The 10000-nt window shown below is 56.1% G+C and overlaps 2 protein-coding genes across 3 annotated transcripts in view; one reads left to right on the top strand and one right to left on the bottom strand.

The window, feature by feature from the left end:
• Positions 1-10000, bottom strand: part of SCNN1B (sodium channel epithelial 1 subunit beta) — a 468555-nt gene that overhangs the window by 321378 nt on the left and 137177 nt on the right. The gene's annotated exons all lie outside the window — the stretch shown is intronic.
• Positions 1-10000, top strand: part of HS3ST4 (heparan sulfate-glucosamine 3-sulfotransferase 4) — a 51278-nt gene that overhangs the window by 15897 nt on the left and 25381 nt on the right. The window lies entirely within an intron of this gene.

Genomic DNA, 10000 nt, shown 5'->3' with positions numbered 1-10000 from the left:
CTGCTCTGCCGGGCCCAGGGGGACGGGGCGCTGCAAACCATCGACCTCATGGCACAGAGAGAGCTGGGGAGGCAAACTGCTCCCATCCCCGAGCCCTGCCTGTTCTTATCCCACTCGGAATTTATCCACACGCTGCTCGGGGCAGGTCTGCAGGTCTGGTCTCAGCCACGACAGAGTGATCCAGCTGTAGATCCAACAGCAGCTTTTCTCAGAAGGGTTGTTCCTCCCAGCAGCTCCTGCTCTGTGCTCTAACAGCCTGGCTGGGGCAGGGCACGCTGTCTGGGGTCCTGGGCAGCCTCGGGGTGTCTGAGCTCTGCTGGCCGTGTGCTCAGCACTCTCATCACTGCCCGCTCCCTCTGATGGCTCTGCCCGAACTCCCTGCACGCCTGGAATGCTTTACCTAAGAGGCATTTCGGGGATTTTATCCAGCTTCAGAGGGAGGGATGGGGATAGTCGGCAATCTGTCAGACCCGGGAAACTGGCAAGAGACAGGGAACTTGCAGAGAATTTGGGTTGGAAAGGATGCTGAAGATCACCCAGTCCAACCCTCCTTGCAGCCAGGTGCAGGGTGCTGTGGCTGGAACGCTTGCTGGCAAAGACTGAGACTGAAAAATTTTGAAGGATTGGTTTTTTCAGAAGCTAAGGACAGCCTGTGCCAAGTTCTAGGTGCCGGGTTTTAAGAAAGTTTCCTCAGTCTGCTGCACCAGCTTTTGGCAGAAATCTTTGTGAAACGACGTTTCCACTGAGGAACAGGAGATCAGAGAACTGTTCCCTTTAACACTTGAGTGTGCCTGAACTTGCAGGGATATTGTTTGAAGCTCTGCTACCCTTGTTAAAGGTCACTTTTTGATCCCATCAAATACCCTCTTTACCTGGAGATAAGATTTAAAAATGGAAGACGAAAGAGAAGGGGCTTAAGGAAGAAGGAGAAGCAGGGAGCTGGCTGAGCAGCTGTGCCTGGCTGGCAGCAGGGGGGAGATGAAAGCAGGAGAGGGCTCTGCAGGGTGGGGATGGACAGGAGCAGAGGGGCTGGGGCAGTGGGGGCAGTGCAGGCTGGGGGCAATGGGGCAGTGGGGGGCAGTGGGGCAGTGGGGGGCAGTGGGGCAGTGGGGCAGTGGGGGGCAGTGGGGCAGTGGGGGGCAGTGGGGCAATGGGGGGCAGTGGGGCAGCGCAGGCTGGGGGGTCAGTGGGGAGTGAGGGGCAGTGGGGCAAGGGGGGGCAGTGGGGGTCAGTGGGGCAGTGGGGGGCAGTGGGGCAGTGCAGGCTGGGGGGCTGGGGGGTCAGTGGGGCAGTGGGGGGCAGTGGGGCAGTGCAGGCTGGGGGGCAGTGGGGGGCAGTGGGGCAGCCCCTCTGTGCCCAGCCCCTGCTGCTGGAGCTCCCCTGGCCTGCCAGAGCTGCTGCTCCACGGCCACAGCACAGAGCAGGGAAGCCAAGGTCGAGCTGAGGTCAATAAATTATAGATGGCAATTAATGTCAGCAGCTGTGATTCGGGGAGAGGACACTGCGGCTCTGCCGGGCTGGCAGGCGGGTGCCTGGCTCCCTGTCAGCCCGGGGAAGGCGCTGAAAAACAAGTCTGTGCTGGGAGCTGTGAGCACTGAGTCACTGCTGGCACTGCCAGCACTGGCTCCCCTTCCCTGGCTGCTGGCCCCAGGAGCTCCCGGGGTCCTGCAGCCCGCCAGCCCCCCGTGCTGGGGCTCAGACACTGTTGGTCTCCTACAATCAATTCCCATCTGAAATGTTTTAGCGTGTGTGACTGTCTCCTTGAGACTACAGCATTCAGCAGGTGGTAACACTCAAAGCAGCTTTTTTAATCTGTAGCAAGGATTTACAAAGGAAACCTGGACTTTTAGATTGATTTTTAAATAAGCATATATTTAGCTGTTAGTGCTTGAAGTACATATTGGATTATATTCTTCTGCAAACAGAATATTCTAATTGATCTTGCTAATAAATAATGAAAGCCAGCCCTGCTACATGTAATTCAAGGTTACGCTGCATTTTGTAACAGCAGCACTGGGGAGTTTTTTAATGCTTGAAAGATTATTTCTTTTGAATAAGGAAAAAGAACGGGGGTGGGGGTGAGACTAAACGCTGAGCTTTTCTCTAGAATTTCCTTTTGTTGTTTTCTGAACTGTAGTTAGCAAGTGTCACAGTTTGAGACCCTCCTGTACACATCAGGCTGAAGCTAAAAGCCTCTGCCTGTCCCCAGGGGCTGCCCCTGAGCACAAGGATGTGCACTCAGCCCTGGCCCAGCCAGGGGCAGCCCCCACTGCCAGGTGCAGTGGGCTACAGGTAACAGTGGGAGGTGCCCAGGGACCCCTGGCAGGTTCCAGTGCTGCCACAGGAGCAGAGATCAGCTGGACACCAGTGCCCAGCCTGGCACTGACAGCTGGGAGGGGTCACCTGGCTGGAGCAGAGCTGTGGGACAGCCCTGGGGACACAGGGCTGCTCTGGGGCTGGCTGTGAGCTGGGCACAGCTGCTGGCAGGGCAGGGTGGGCTGGGGCACCCAGTGCAGTTATGGCCCTTTGTAGGTGTGCTGCAGCCTCTCAGGGTGCAGAGCAGCTCCAGTCACCAGTGCAATTGCAGTCACCACTGTGGACAGGCATTTATTTGGCATTTGGTTGCAACTGGGGGAAATAACTCTTTCTTCCCCATTCACAGAAGTTGCAAGTGGCAGCTGGCCAGCTTGGACCTGGTGAGTTTGTGCAGCTCAGCTGCATTGGCTTTGCCAGGGGGCACAGAGCTGTGGCCAGGGAAGGTGACCCTGCTATCACAGGGACATTCCCAGCTGTCCCCACTCACAGCAAGCTCTGCTCTGGGGTGGCAGTGCCTGGAGCAGAGCAGAGGGCAGGGCACTCAGCCCAGGGTCAGCAGGACCATGCCATCCACAGGGACAGTGGCTCAGGGACACAGGACAGGACTGCTCCCCAAATCCTACAGGGATTCCTGCTGCTCCCCCATTCCTACAGGGATTCCTGCTGCTCCCCAAATCCTACAGGGATTCCCCAACCTCCAATGCCCTCAGCCTGAGGACAGAGGCAGCCAGGCACCCGTGGGGCTGGCACAGGATAAAGCTCTAAGGTTTGCATCCCAGTGGCTGCGGAGGGACAGCAGGATCTCCAGGGCTGGGCAGTGGCCAGTGGGGCAGTGGGGCAGTGGGGCAGTGGGCAGTGGGGCAGGGCTGAGCATGTCCAGGAAGGCTCCATTCTGTCACACACCTGTGAGACCAGCAAAGCTCCTCATTCCTGAGCACAACCTTGGACCTGCCACTCCATCCCCCATGGCTCCACAGGGACCCACACTGGCTCCCGTGGCTGCTGACCCTCCTGTGCTGCTGACCCTCCTGTGCTGCTGACCTTCCTGTGCTGCTGACCCTCCTGTGGCTGCTGACCCTCTGTCCTGCTGACCCTCTGTCCTGCTGACCTTCCTGTGCTGCTGACCCTCCTGTGGCTGCTGACCCTCTGTCCTGCTGACCCTCTGTCCTGCTGACCTTCCTGTGCTGCTGACCCTCCTGTGCTGCTGACCCTCTGTCCTGCTGACCTTCCTGTCCTGCTGACCCTCCTGTCCTGCTGACCCTCTGTCCTGCTGACCTTCCTGTCCTGCTGACCCTCCTGTCCTGCTGACCTTCCTGTCCTGCTGACCCTCCTGTCCTGCTGACCTTCCTGTCCTGCTGACCCTCCTGTGGCTGCTGACCCTCCTGCTGCAAGGAGCCATTTGCTGTGGTCAGGAATGGTTCAGGAGGGTGAGGCAGAGCAGGAGGACGAGGCAGAGCAGGTCTCAGGCAAGAGGAGACATTCCTGTCATCCTCTCCCATAGGCAGCTGGCAATCTCTCCCACCAGCTGGAGAGACAACATGATCAGCCAGGAAAAGCAGCACAGTATTAAAGAGCTGCTGACACCTCCTGGGAAATTCACTTTACAATATTTTATTTAGGTGTGTGCCTGTGGTTTTTCTGCTCCTGCTCCCCTTGCTGCACGCTCCAGGGAGCTCTCTGGAGTGCAGGCACTGTGTTGAGCAGATCTCAGAGGGGAGGGGACAGGGACACAGAGCCAGGCCACAGAGTGCCTGGAAGCCTCGTGCCACGTCCCCTGCCACGTCCCCTGCCATATCCCAGACCACGTCCCCTGCCATGTCCCCTGCCGTGTCCCCAGCCTCCAGGGCTGCCTCTTGCTCAGCTCCCCCAGGGCTGGGAGCAGAGTGACGTGGAGCAGAGAGCCCCAGGGGCTGTGGGGTGGGAGCAGAGCAATGGGGGACATGGCACAGGGACAGGTGGGCTCCTCTGCTCTGGCCTGGTCAGGACCAAGGCTGCTGCTGCTGGGCTGTTTGTTAGCACAACTGCTCATGGCTCTGCCTTTGTCTGTTCTGGGAAGTCACAATAAAATAGGATGTGAGTGCATAGGGAGATGGGGTGGTTAATTAGAGTGCACTCCTGGGAGTGGGATCTCCTGGGCTGTAATTGCACCCTGGGGAGGGAGTGGGTCCTGCAGGGACCCCTGCACACAGCCAGGTTGTGGGACCTGGGCTGTGGGGCTTCCCTCTCCACCATCTAATTGTACCTGCCTCACAGGCAGGTTGTGTGAGTTGGAGTTAATTAGTGCTCATAAAGCCACTCAGGCACCTTTGGAGATGAGCAGAGGTATTGTAGCTGCTGTTTGGATTTACTAGGAGATGCAATTAGTTGAATTTCAGAGAGTTATCAGCCAGCCCACCCTGTGCTGTCCCTGTGTGCCCAGTGCTCAGACAGGTTCACAGGGACCAGCTGGTGCTGTCTGCCAGGAGGAGACAGCAGCATCTTTGTCTGCTGCTCCTGAGCACCTCTTCCCCCCTGCCCCATCCCCGCTTCTTGAATCATCCCACTTGTCACTCTTTGTCCTATTAATGGCTGATGTCACTGTGACCTGTGGCTCTGGCCACAGCAGCCACCAGTGCTGTCATGGACAGATGAAGAGCAGAATCATCCCATTTATCCTCAGCTGTTTAGCTGTCCATGAGCTCTGTGATGCCAGTCCCTGTCCTGCTGGTGCCACCCCGCAGCACAGCCAGGCTGCTGGGGCCAGGATGGAGGATGTGGCCTCTGCTGTGGTGACAGTCTCCTTTCCTCAGGCTGCTGCTGGCAGCAGGGCTGTGGGACGAGCTCTCCAGGCTGGGCTGAGCTCTCAGTGTTGGGATGGTGCTGTGCTCCAGGGGTGAGGGAGCAGTGCAGCCTCTGCAGGGTGGGCACAGCTGGGGAAGGAGGCTCAGCCCAGCCTGCAGCACGAGGTGGGCTGGGTGTATTTACAGATATCTGCATCCCTGTGCATGTGCCTGTCTGTGTCTGCACACTTTGATTGGGTTAACAACTTAAGGACCATGTGTTGCAGCTTTTGGGGAAGCTGCAGCCATTTGTGGCCATGCAGGTGATTAATGCCTGGGCTCAGTGGCCCCACAGGGGCTGGAGCCAGGCTGGGCTGGGGCTGACACCTGCCCTGCAGGAGGGCTGGGGGGCCAGTGTCCCTGCAGGTGTTTGTCACAGGTCACACAGCTGCCAGCCCTGGGCAGGGACAGCTGCAGCCTCTGGGCTCAGCCTGGGGCAGCTGGGCTGGTCACTGCTCTGCAGGGACAGTGTCACTGCCCCAGCTGCACACACCTGCCTTTGTCACCAGCTCTTTTGTCCTCCTGAGACATGAAAACTGGGAGCTGTGACCTCTCTCTGCCTTGGCAGCAGATGAAGATGTCAGAGCCTGCCTGGCTGTTGAAGAGATCTGCCATTACCTTTTTCCTCCTCCAATTTCTGAAACCGTTTCATAGGAATCCAATTTTTCTTCATATTCACTTCTGCAAACAGATTTGAAAAACTCTTTGTTAGTCAGAATCATCTCTGAAATGTACTGCTGTATTTCTTTTTGCTATTCTAATTAGCCTTTTAACTCAGCACTGCTTGTATTTATAGCTGGCTAATCCTCCTCTCCAGGCCCCATCCTCCTCCAGAGTGGAACATTTCCACTGTTAGAAGCGTTTGCTCTTTCCTGTTTTCTGTTTCCCAGCTCTCTGCCGTTGCTGTTTCAGTGCTCCAGCCCTTGACTGAGCTCCCTGATCAGAGGCAGGGTCCCCTTTGCTGCAGCACCTTTCCTGCCACTCACTCTGGGCTGGCACAAGCCTTTGAGCAGCTGCCTCCTCTTCTCCTTCAGGATTATTTCCAGACATCTATTTTAGCATCCTGCAGGATGGGCAGCCCAGGTGGGCAGGCTGTGGGTGATTTCTTGCCCATGCCCTGAGAGCTCTGGAGGTTTTGGTGGCCATGGTCCTGTCCTGCCATTCTCTGGGTGCTCTGACCTCCCCAGCTCCTGCCTCTGTGCAAAGGAGGCAGTGCAAGCAGATTTGTGTCCTCATCCATCATCCTAATTAATCACCACAGTTTAGAATGCATTTTTACTTTTCCATGCTTTTATGTGCTTAGGGGCCAGGAGGAATGGTTTTGCTGGAGTGTTCTAGCAAAACCCTTCAGCTTAGCATTGGGAGGCATCACAGTGTGCCCAGGGTGGCTGGGGGTGGGTAAACACAGACTTATCCCCAAAGCCAGGGGGAGAGCACCCCTAAGAACCCATTTTGCTGTTCCTCTAACCCTTGACTCAGGAGCAATTCCCCTGCTAATGCTTTAGCTCTGCATTTATGAAGCTTAAGATAACTCAGAGCTCTTCTGGAGCAATGCCAAATGCTGGCATAAAATATCAAAATGTCTTGTGTGGTGCAGAGCTTTATCTGTGGGCTGGAGCTGTGGGGCTTTCCCTTGATGTGGCCCTCCTGCCAGAGCTCCTCAGAGCAGGCTTTCAAAGAGCAAATACCAGGAGATCTGCTGGCTTAGCACAATTCCTAAATGCAGATAAGGCTTAGAGCCTCACCCCAGGTAGGAAGATTCCAGCATCAGTTAAATGGGCTGGATTGTGCAGATCTGAGGCTGTGGCAGGGAGGGATGGGAGCACTGACAGATGGTGCAAATAATGGCACATACAGCAAAGAAATGGTGTGAATCTGTGGCACAGGCAGTGGGGGGGTCAGAGGCATCCTGCTGGCACCTGGGGGGTGGGCTTGGGGTGTGGGGAATGGGGTGGGTGGGGTGTGGGATTGGGGTGTGTGGGGTGTGGGATTGGGATGTGGGGTTGGGGTGGGTGGGGTGGGCTCTTCTGCACCCAAACTCCCCCACAGCACTGTCCATCAGATTTTGGGAGGAGGTGCTCCCCCCTCCACATGGCAGAGCTCAGCCCCAGGCCCATTCCAGCCTTTAGGAAGGAGAAGGTCAGGAAAGAGGAGGGTGTTGGGGTGTGGGCAGCACTGAGGGCAGGGTGAGGACATTCTGTGTGCCAGGGGTCAGGTGAGAAGTAGGGGAAATCAGAATAATACCACATTTTTAAATGTGCAAATTTGTTACTACTGAATTATTTGCTCCTCATAAAATATTAGTTCTTGTCAAGATATATCTTTCTTGTGTATAAACTGCATAGTGTGATGCCTTGTTTTTTTTTACTTTATTCAGTCTCTGTGCTCCTGAAAATCCATCTGCATTTTATCATTTGCTCAGGTTCCCATCTGAGTGGTGTTTCTGAGGTAGCCACGGCTCCAGTCCAGGTGGGAAGTGCCCAGTGCCAGCTGTGCCCTGGCACAGGATGCACACACGGGGGTGGGCAGGGCAGCAGATGGGGGTGTCCAGCTCCCAGGGTTCGTGCCATCAGTGGGGGGCTCAAACAGGGGCACAGAGCCCAGCTCAGCCCAGCTCACCCAGCCACTGGCACCAGGCACAGCCCTCAGCAGCCTCAGCCTGGGGGCAAAGCTCCATTTGCAGGCTGAAAAATTGTTCTATTGCCCTGGGTCACAGCACAGGAAAACATTCCAAGGAATGAAGCAAGGAACCCCCTGGGAGCACATTGAGCCAGCAGGGTGGACGTGGCTGGCTCAGTCTCAGCTGCAGTTTGGGGTGTGGGTGTGCAGCCCCAGTCCCTCACCAAATCTGCATCTCAGTGCCCTGCTCTGCCTTTGGGGCGCCTTGGGCTGCTCCTGACCCTCCCCAGATTTGCCTCAGCCCTTCCCCAGGCTGGCATCCCCTCAGCTGGTGCTGCAGGCTCTCAGCCTGCTCCAGACCAGCAGTAAAGCTTCACACATCATTTATCACGGGATGTATTAATGGTACAAATAATCTCTTAGCTTCCTTTTATCTCAGCAGGCCCACCATGTGCTTTGCCCATGACTGTTACAGCACAGATGACACTTTAGGCAGTGAGTGGATGTTTTCTAGTTCCTTTTCCTCCCCCCACTGCACTAGTGGGGGTTCTGCCACCAGCCTGGTGTGGGAGTAGAAGGTTTCTGGCATGCAGGGGTTAAAGTCCTGTGTGTCACTGGGGTTAGTGCTGTGTGCCATTATGCACAGACCAAGATTTCTGCCTCCCAGTCCAGTGGGTGCTTTTTAGGCATCATAAATCTGTCTTTTGGCTGCTGGAGCCAGCAAGAAATCACACCTCACTGTGTCAGTCTCCAGTTGGTCTTTGGTCCTGATTTAAGCAAAACCATGCAACTGGTGTTACTGTATGGGAATGCAAAGGTTGGTGCCTCATCTGCGATGCTGCTGGTGGCTCTGCAGTCATCAATCCAGTGAAACTGGCAATAACTCCTGGGGCTGTGGCTCTGGGTGAAGCCTCAGCTCACCAGAAGCACAGCCCGTGTGTTCAGGCAGTGATTTGTCACCTGGCCAGGTGCCTCCTGGAGGAGCTGCTGCCTCTCCCTGGAGCAGGCTGGGCAGGTTTGCTGGGGCTGCTCAGGCACCACTGACCCCAGGCAGGGCTGGGCAGCTGTGGAAGCTCAATCTGCCTGCCAGGCCTGGCTGGGCACCTGGAGCCAGGTGTGCCAGCACCTGTCAGCAGTGGGGGTGTTCCTGCAGGTGCTTTTGGTGCCAGAGGCCAAGGGGACCTGCAGCTGCTCCTTGTCACTGTCAGAGCAGCAGCCAGAGAGGGGCTGGGGGCTTGCTGCCACAAAGGGGCTTCCAGCTAATTTTCCCCCTTTCAAGTGAGCCTTGGGAAGGTTTGCTCCTGCCTGGGGTGGCACCTGATGTCCATGGCACCGTGGCAGTGCCCAGCAGGGCTGAGCCCACTCTGGGTGTGCAGAGCCAGGGACAGCAGGCACAGCCTGCCCTGCCCAGCCACACACTGTGCTGTTGTTTGTGGCTGGAGGCTTCCATGAGAACAGGCAGTTTTTGTCTGCTCTCCAGCAGGAGGAAGAGGGATGCTGTAATCTGGTGCTGGAGAAATTGGCTGGGAATCAGAGCTCTGTGCCAGCCCCCTGTGCTCTCCCAGAATTGCAGCAGAGATGCCTGGGAGTGTTTCTTAATCGTTCTTTTTGCCACACACAAAAAAAGCTGCCAAGTCAAAACCTAAACAGTTTGCAAACTAAAGTTGATTTTGATGAACCTTTGGATTTTAAAGTGTTTGGGGGAAAAGTTCCATTGTTGACAGAACACCTTCTCTTAGCTGTGCTGGTGAACAGGCTGGAAGATGAGTCAGAATGTGAAGACTTAATTATTTCAGGCCTAGCATGTAAAAACCCCAAAACTAATAGGGCTGAATTATGAATAGGGAAGGCTGCATTTGCACAGATGCCAAATAATTTACTGAGAGATCATAGGACGCTGGTCTTCCATGCACACAGGAAGAGCATTTTGCATTTTACATCTTTTCAGGGGAAGAGAACCATTCCTGGCTGGTCTGTAAGCAGGAATTCCAGAGGTGTTTGTGTGGCCAGGAGCCCTGGCAGGACACTGATGACAGAGAGCAGATGACCCCAGCCCTGTGGGTGTGGAGAGCAGAGTGCAGGACCCAGCTCCCTGCCCTGCCAGGGACACTGCCCAGGGACACTGCAGGGACACTGCCAGGGACACTGCCAGGGACACTGCCCAGCCTGTGTGTGTGGATAATCCCAGAGTGCAGGATCAGCCCCCTGCCCTGCCAGGGACACTGCCCAGCCTGTGTGTGTGGTAA

This window comes from Erithacus rubecula, assembly GCF_903797595.1.
Source record: "Erithacus rubecula genome assembly, chromosome: 17".
Taxonomy (NCBI): Eukaryota; Metazoa; Chordata; class Aves; order Passeriformes; family Muscicapidae; genus Erithacus; species Erithacus rubecula.
This window is presented reverse-complemented; position numbering and strand designations above follow the sequence as displayed.